Genomic DNA, 6,575 nt, shown 5'->3' on the forward strand with positions numbered 1-6,575 from the left:
TTTCATTTAACTGTAACTCGTTTTCAATTTTAATTTCATTTTCATTTTTTGTAAAGCCTATATAAAGGCATCAATTTCATTTCATTAGAAGGCTGGCTCTGCTAGAGAGCAATAGGAGTAGGGTAGAATAGAAAGTCCTCTTTGAAACAATTTTAATTTTTCTGCACTTTCTATTTTTCAATCCTGAATTTAGTTTATGCTAAATTTCAGTTTCTACAATCCTTTGCTCAACTTTCCTTCTCTGCAATTTTACTTCTCTGTTTATATTGCTCCCAATTTAGTTTATGCAATTTACACCTTCTTGAAAATTTTGTTCTTCTGCACTTTCACATTTTCATTTCCCTTGAAGCTTGATTTACTTTTCTGCACATTTACATTCTGCAACTTTACCTTTAAACTTGTTGCAATCTGAATTTACTTTTCCTGTCTCAGATCTATTGCTTTCTTTAAATTTTCAACAACCAGCCCCCTTTACATTTGGTGCAATTTACATTTCATGTCATTTAAGCTTCTGTCAATTTATATTCCTTGCTCTCTAAGCTTCTGCCATTTACCTTCTGCATTTTACAATTCCTGCAATTTGTGTTCTGTTGCTTCAATTTCATCCAATTCACCAATGTTAGCTTGACTAAACTAATCACCTACTATAGTTGCTTGATCTATCAATCCCTGTGGGATCGACCTCACTCTGAGTGAGTTTTACTACTTGATATGCGACCCGGTATACTTGCTGGTGAGTTTTGGTGTGGAATCATCTTTCCACCCATCACCGAGCAGACTTGAACCGGTTGAACCGGTTCAATTACCGGTTCATAATTTTTTGCGGTTTTTCGCAGAAAACACATTTTCTAACTAAGAAAAACCTACTGAGTCCAAAAATCACATTTAAATCCTCAAATTCTCATTCTAAATTTTTGGACTTTATTTTGGGCAATTAAATATCTAATCAGGCGGTTAATTAAGCTCGGTTCTTACATTCTCCCCACTAGATAAGAAATTTTGCCCTCAAAATTTGAATTACCTAAGAAAAGCTCGGGGTAATCTTGTCGCATCTCAGAATCCAATTCCCAAGTGTGCTCTTGAATTCCTGCTCGCTCCCAAGCTACCTTAACCAACTGAACTTCTTTTCCTTGCAGCTTCTTCACACTAGAGTCATCAATTCTCACTGGCGTTACTTGGAAAGTCAAGTTCTCCCTCAACTCAACCGACTCAGGTTCCAACACATGAGCCACATCCGACGTATACTTACGGAGTTGTAACACGTGAAATACGTCATGCAAGTTACGCAGATGAGGTGGCAAAGCATCTTGATATGCCACCGGCCCGAATCTCTTCAGAATCTCAAACAGTCCAACGAACCTCGGATTTAACTTCTTGGTCTTAAGTGCCCTTCCAATCCTAGTTGTCGGTGTAACTCGCAGAAATACATGTTCTCCCACTTCAAACTCTAACGGTTTCCTTCTCTGATCCGCATAACTCTTCTGTCGACTCAGGGCAGTTAGAATTCTCTCCCGAATCTTTTTAATCTTTTCCATAGTCTCTGCTACCAAATCGGGACCCAAAATGCTCACTTCACCAGATTCATACCAATAGAGTAGAGACTGCCACTTCCGTCCATACAAGGCCTCACACGGAGCCATTCCAATGCTCGCATGAAAGCTGTTGTTGTACGCAAATTTCACCAAGGGCATGTAACGGTCCCAACTTCCAGGTTGATCCAATAAACACACTCTGAGCATATCCTCCAAAGTCTGAATAGTCCTTTCTGACTGTCCATTTGTCTGCGGATGATATGCGGTACTGAGACATAGCTTCGTACCGAAAGCCCTTTGGAAAGCTTCCCAAAACATTGAAGTGAATCGGGGATCATGGTGCGACACTATGCTCGACGGCACACCAAGCAACCTTACGATCTCCTTAATATACAATCTCGCTAACTCTTCCATGGAACAGTTTACTCGGATAGGTATGAAATGAGCGGATTTGGTTAAGCAATCTACAATCACCCAAATCGCATCAAATCCCGACCTAGTCCTCGGTAATCCGGTCACAAAATCCATTGCAATTCCATCCCACTTCCACTGAGGAATTTCAAGTGGCTGTAGCATTCCGAACGGTTTCTGATGCTCTATCTTCACTTTCTGACACGTCAGGCACTTGGATACCACTGATGCTACATCACCCTTCATCCCAGGCCACCAGAACATCTTCTTCAAGTCATAATACATCTTTGTGATTCTGGGATGAATGGAAAACCCACTGTTGTGAGCTTTCGATAACAAATCTTGTCTCATACTTTCGACATCTAGTATACAAATCCTCCCCTTGTATCTCCATAATCCTTCACCATCCTTAGTGAATTCTTCACGCCTCTTATCACCAACTGGTTGAAACAATTGCTGAAGCTTCTGCTCATCTTGCTGAGCCCTTTGTATTTATGATTTAAATGTGCTTGAGATCTGTAACTGGTTCAAACAAGCTCTTCCAATAACTTCACCAATATCCAGCTTAAGATCCACAAACTTATCTACTAGCACCTCTTCCTTAATCCTCATCCAAGCTATTGTCAAGGACTTCCGACTCAAAGCGTCTGCTACCACATTCGCCTTTCCAGGGTGATAACTCAACTTGAAATCATAGTCCTTAAGCAACTCCATCCATCTCCTCTGACGCATATTAAGCTCTTTCTGATCAAAGATGTACTTGAGACTCTTATGATCAGAAAAGACGCTAAACCTCACTCCGTACAAGTGATGTCTCCAAATCTTCAACACAAACACAATCACCGCTAATTCCAAGTCATGAGTTGGGTAATTTACCTCATGCGGTCTCAGCTGATGCGATTGATAAACCACTATTTTATAGTTTATATTGTGTTTAATTGTGTGGTTTTGTCATGATCCTTACCCACTTATTCATCAATTTAGCATGCATTTAGATTTCCTTCCTAAATTCAGTACATGTTTGAAAATTGCTTCCTAGAGACTTTAATTATTTAATTTTAATTCTCCTTTATTCCATTCGATGCCGTGATCTGTGTGTCAAGTGTTTCAGGCTTTATAGGGCATGAATGAGATGGAGATTGGAGAGGAAGCTAGCCAAAAAATGGAAGGAACACAAGAATTTGAGGAGATAACCAGCGAGAAGTGACACGGTCGCATGGCTCACGCGACCGCGCGAAGGAGCGCAAATCGCAGTGATGCGGCCGCATGGCTTGCGCGGCCGCGAGGATTGGAAAGCGCAAGCGACGCGGGAGCGTGGACGACGCGAACGCGTGGAGAGGAAAAAGCGCAGGCGACGCGATCGCATGGACGACTCGATCGCGTGACATGTGCAATCTGCATAATCTGCAGAATTTGCTGGGGGCGATTTTGGACCTTATTTCGGCCCAGTTTTCGGCCCGTAACAGCAGACTAGAGTCAGAGAATATGCAGAAACAACACACACATTCATTCAGTAGTTTTAGATCTAGTTTTACTCTCTTAGGTTTTTCTCTCTAAGTTTTTAGGATTCTAATTTTGAATTGATCTGAGCACTGGAACATTGAGAAGAGTTATTTTCCTCATTAAGACTTCGTCATTCTAGTTCGTTTTCTTAACTTGGTTTCATTCTTCCATGTTCTTTGCTTTGTTCAATTTTGTATTTGAATGCTTTTATGATTAATTAATGCAAGGGTTATTTCTTTTTAATTCAATTTCAATTCCAATAATCATGTCTTCATTTGATTCCCTTTCATGTGCTATGGATTCTTTATTTACAATGCGTGAGTAGTTTCCTTACTTGATGGGGAATTGATTAAAAGGAACTCTTGAGTTGGAAGGATTGAAGGAAAAATTTGTAGTTGGGTTAAATGTTGGATTGCCATCCTGTCACCAACGCCAATCCCTTTGAACTAAGTGGGTTGCAACTTGTGAACAGATCTGGCATTCCAACTTGTTTGACTTTCCCTTACTTAGTAAAGGATAACCAAACAGAGTAACCGTTAATTATAAATCAATCTTAAAAATCACTCCATCAATGATAGAGATTCTAACAAATCAATTCCCAGTCAAGGCTTTTATTTATATTAGCTCAACTTCTTGGAACATCTGATTAATAAAACAGCACACTTTTCTGCAACTCGTTGGGAGACGACCTGGGACTTAAAACTCCCAGTAATTTTAATTTAAACTCTATGTGACATATTTCTAAATTGATAGGCAGATTTTCGGTGAGTTAAGAACTATACTTGCAACGTAACCATTTTAATAAATTTTTAATTCACCAGCTTCTGCTTCCCATCAATTTTTGGCGCCGTTGCCGGGGAGTTGCAATAGAGTGCTAATTTTATTAATTATAATTTATTTATTTGCATTTTTTTTAAATTTTGCTACTATGAGCTGCATGTTTCTTCCGTCAAATGACACGTTCACTTCCTGATCCGCGCTTGCTAATATTCGATCCTGAAATTGAAAGAACAATTTCACGAATAAGGCGAGAACAGCGTAGGTTAGCCCGCTTTGAGGGCGGATCTGAAAGTGAATCTGAGGAAGAAACTAGCCCCCGTTCTACTGATTCTGTTGTTTTACATGCAAAAAACATGGCAGCTAGAAGAGTTACCATTCAGGAGGAAGGAGCTCCTGATTTTACAATGCAACCGTTTCAAGCGCATCATCCAGCGGTAGCTACAGATTTTGAAATAAAGACCGCACTGTTAAATTTGATGCCCAAGTTTCATGGCCTACCTGCTCAAGAGCCTATCAAGCACTTGAGAGATTTCCAGGCAGCCTGTTTTACTGTCAGGCGTGATGGCACTGATGAAACTTCAATTTTGCTGAAAGCTTTTCCGTTCTCTCTGGAGGGAAAAGCAAGAGAGTGGTACTACACTCAACCTATAGCAAATGTATCCAATTGGGATACACTCAGAAAGGAGTTTCTGGAGAAATTCTTTCCATCTGAAGTTACTGATAAACTGAGGAAGGATATCTCTACAATTATTCAGGATGACAATGAGACTTTCTTTGAATACTGGGAGCGTTTCAATAATCTTCTGGAAGCATGCCCCCACCACATGATTGACAAGATCGTCCTACTCAGCTATATCACACAAGGTATGAGGCCCCAAGATAAGACCACATTGGAAAGTGCCAGCAATGGCTATAAAGAAGTACAAGACCACTGATGAAGCTTGGCAATTGATCAGTGATTTAGCTGAATCTACTCGGAACCACAGACAGAAGCAAGGCCGTTCAAAAGCCGTTGCAGAAGTATCTTCTGGCAGAGAGACTGCTGCTCTAACTCAAAGCATCTGTGAGATGACCAACATGCTAAAGCAAATGCAGTTGAATCAACAAGCTTAGCAAACTCAACCGCAGCAAAACCAACAACTAATCCCACAAAGAATTTGTGGAATTTGTGCTGATTACAGCCATTACACTGATGAATGCCCGCAGCTCCAACAAGAAGACAACATGGTGGCATCCACTCACAACTTCTATGACCGCCCCAACCAAGGGTACAATCAAAGTGGAAATAATAACCATGGATGGCAGGACAATTCAAACCAGAATTGGAGGGACAACAATAATAGGGGAGGCAAAGATAATCAGGGAAATCAGAGGTGGAATAATAACAACAACAGGCAGCAAAATCAACCTTACCGAGCACGTCACCTGAGGCAAAACCAAGGACCACCGAACAATCAGCAACAAACCTCTCAATTTACTCATTCTTCTGTATCTTCTAATGAAGATTTATTACAAGCTTTTGAGAAAAGACAACTGGCCATGGAAAGTACCATCGTGAACAGTATTAATGCCAGTCTGAATGGTCTCACCTCTACTCTGCAAGCTTTTATGACACAGCTTGGTTCAACACAAAATTCCAGTAACCAACCTTCAAGCACCATTGGAATCCCCTCTCAACCATTACCCAATCCAAAGGGAGGCATTAATGCCATTACCCTGAGGTCTGGAACTACACTGCAGGAGAGGAATAGGAGGAACCAAGCTCACCAGAATACGCCTCAGCTGAAGAGGTGGTGGAAATCGAAGATGTTGAAGAGGAAGAGGATATACAGGACATAGCTGAAGAAGAGATAGCTCAACCACAAGAAGAAGCACCAAAAGGCGCAGGCACCACGGAACACACTGTTCCCATTCCATTTCCACAGCTTGCAAGGAATCCCAGGAAGTAGCTAGAACCTGATCCTAAAATGGTAGAGATATTCAAAAAGGTCGAGGTAACTGTCCCCCTTTTGATGTTATTCAGCAGGTACCTAAATATGCAAAGTTTCTAAAAGACTTATGTATCCATAAAGGCAAAATTAATGAATTAGAAACTATTCCTTTAGGTAGTTCCATATCTGCTTTAATGGGAGGATTACCTGAAAAATGTAGTGATCCAGGTCCTTGCATAGTTAGTTGTACTATTGGTGGTGTAGTAATTTATGATTGCATGTGTGTTTTAGGAGCATGTGTCAGTATAATGCCTTTGTCTATATATGATGTTTTAAGGCTCCTTCCCTTAAAAAGGTCGGCAGCTCATTTTGTGTTAGCAGATAAAAGCATTATTACAGTGGCTGGAGTTGTTGAAGA

The 6,575-nt window shown here is 40.6% G+C and overlaps 1 non-coding gene across 1 annotated transcript; it reads right to left on the reverse strand.

Moving 5' to 3' along the window:
* Positions 1 to 4,948: 4,948 nt before the first annotated feature.
* On the reverse strand, positions 4,949 to 5,056 carry LOC148573874 (small nucleolar RNA R71). Its single transcript, XR_015906753.1, has one exon. It is a non-coding gene; the product is annotated as a small nucleolar RNA R71 (small nucleolar RNA).
* Between the last annotated feature and the right edge of the window lie 1,519 nt (positions 5,057 to 6,575).

Source organism: Arachis ipaensis, chromosome B2 (genome assembly GCF_059453495.1).
Source record: "Arachis ipaensis isolate K30076 ecotype BB chromosome B2, ASM5945349v1, whole genome shotgun sequence".
Lineage (NCBI taxonomy): Eukaryota > Viridiplantae > Streptophyta > Magnoliopsida > Fabales > Fabaceae > Arachis > Arachis ipaensis.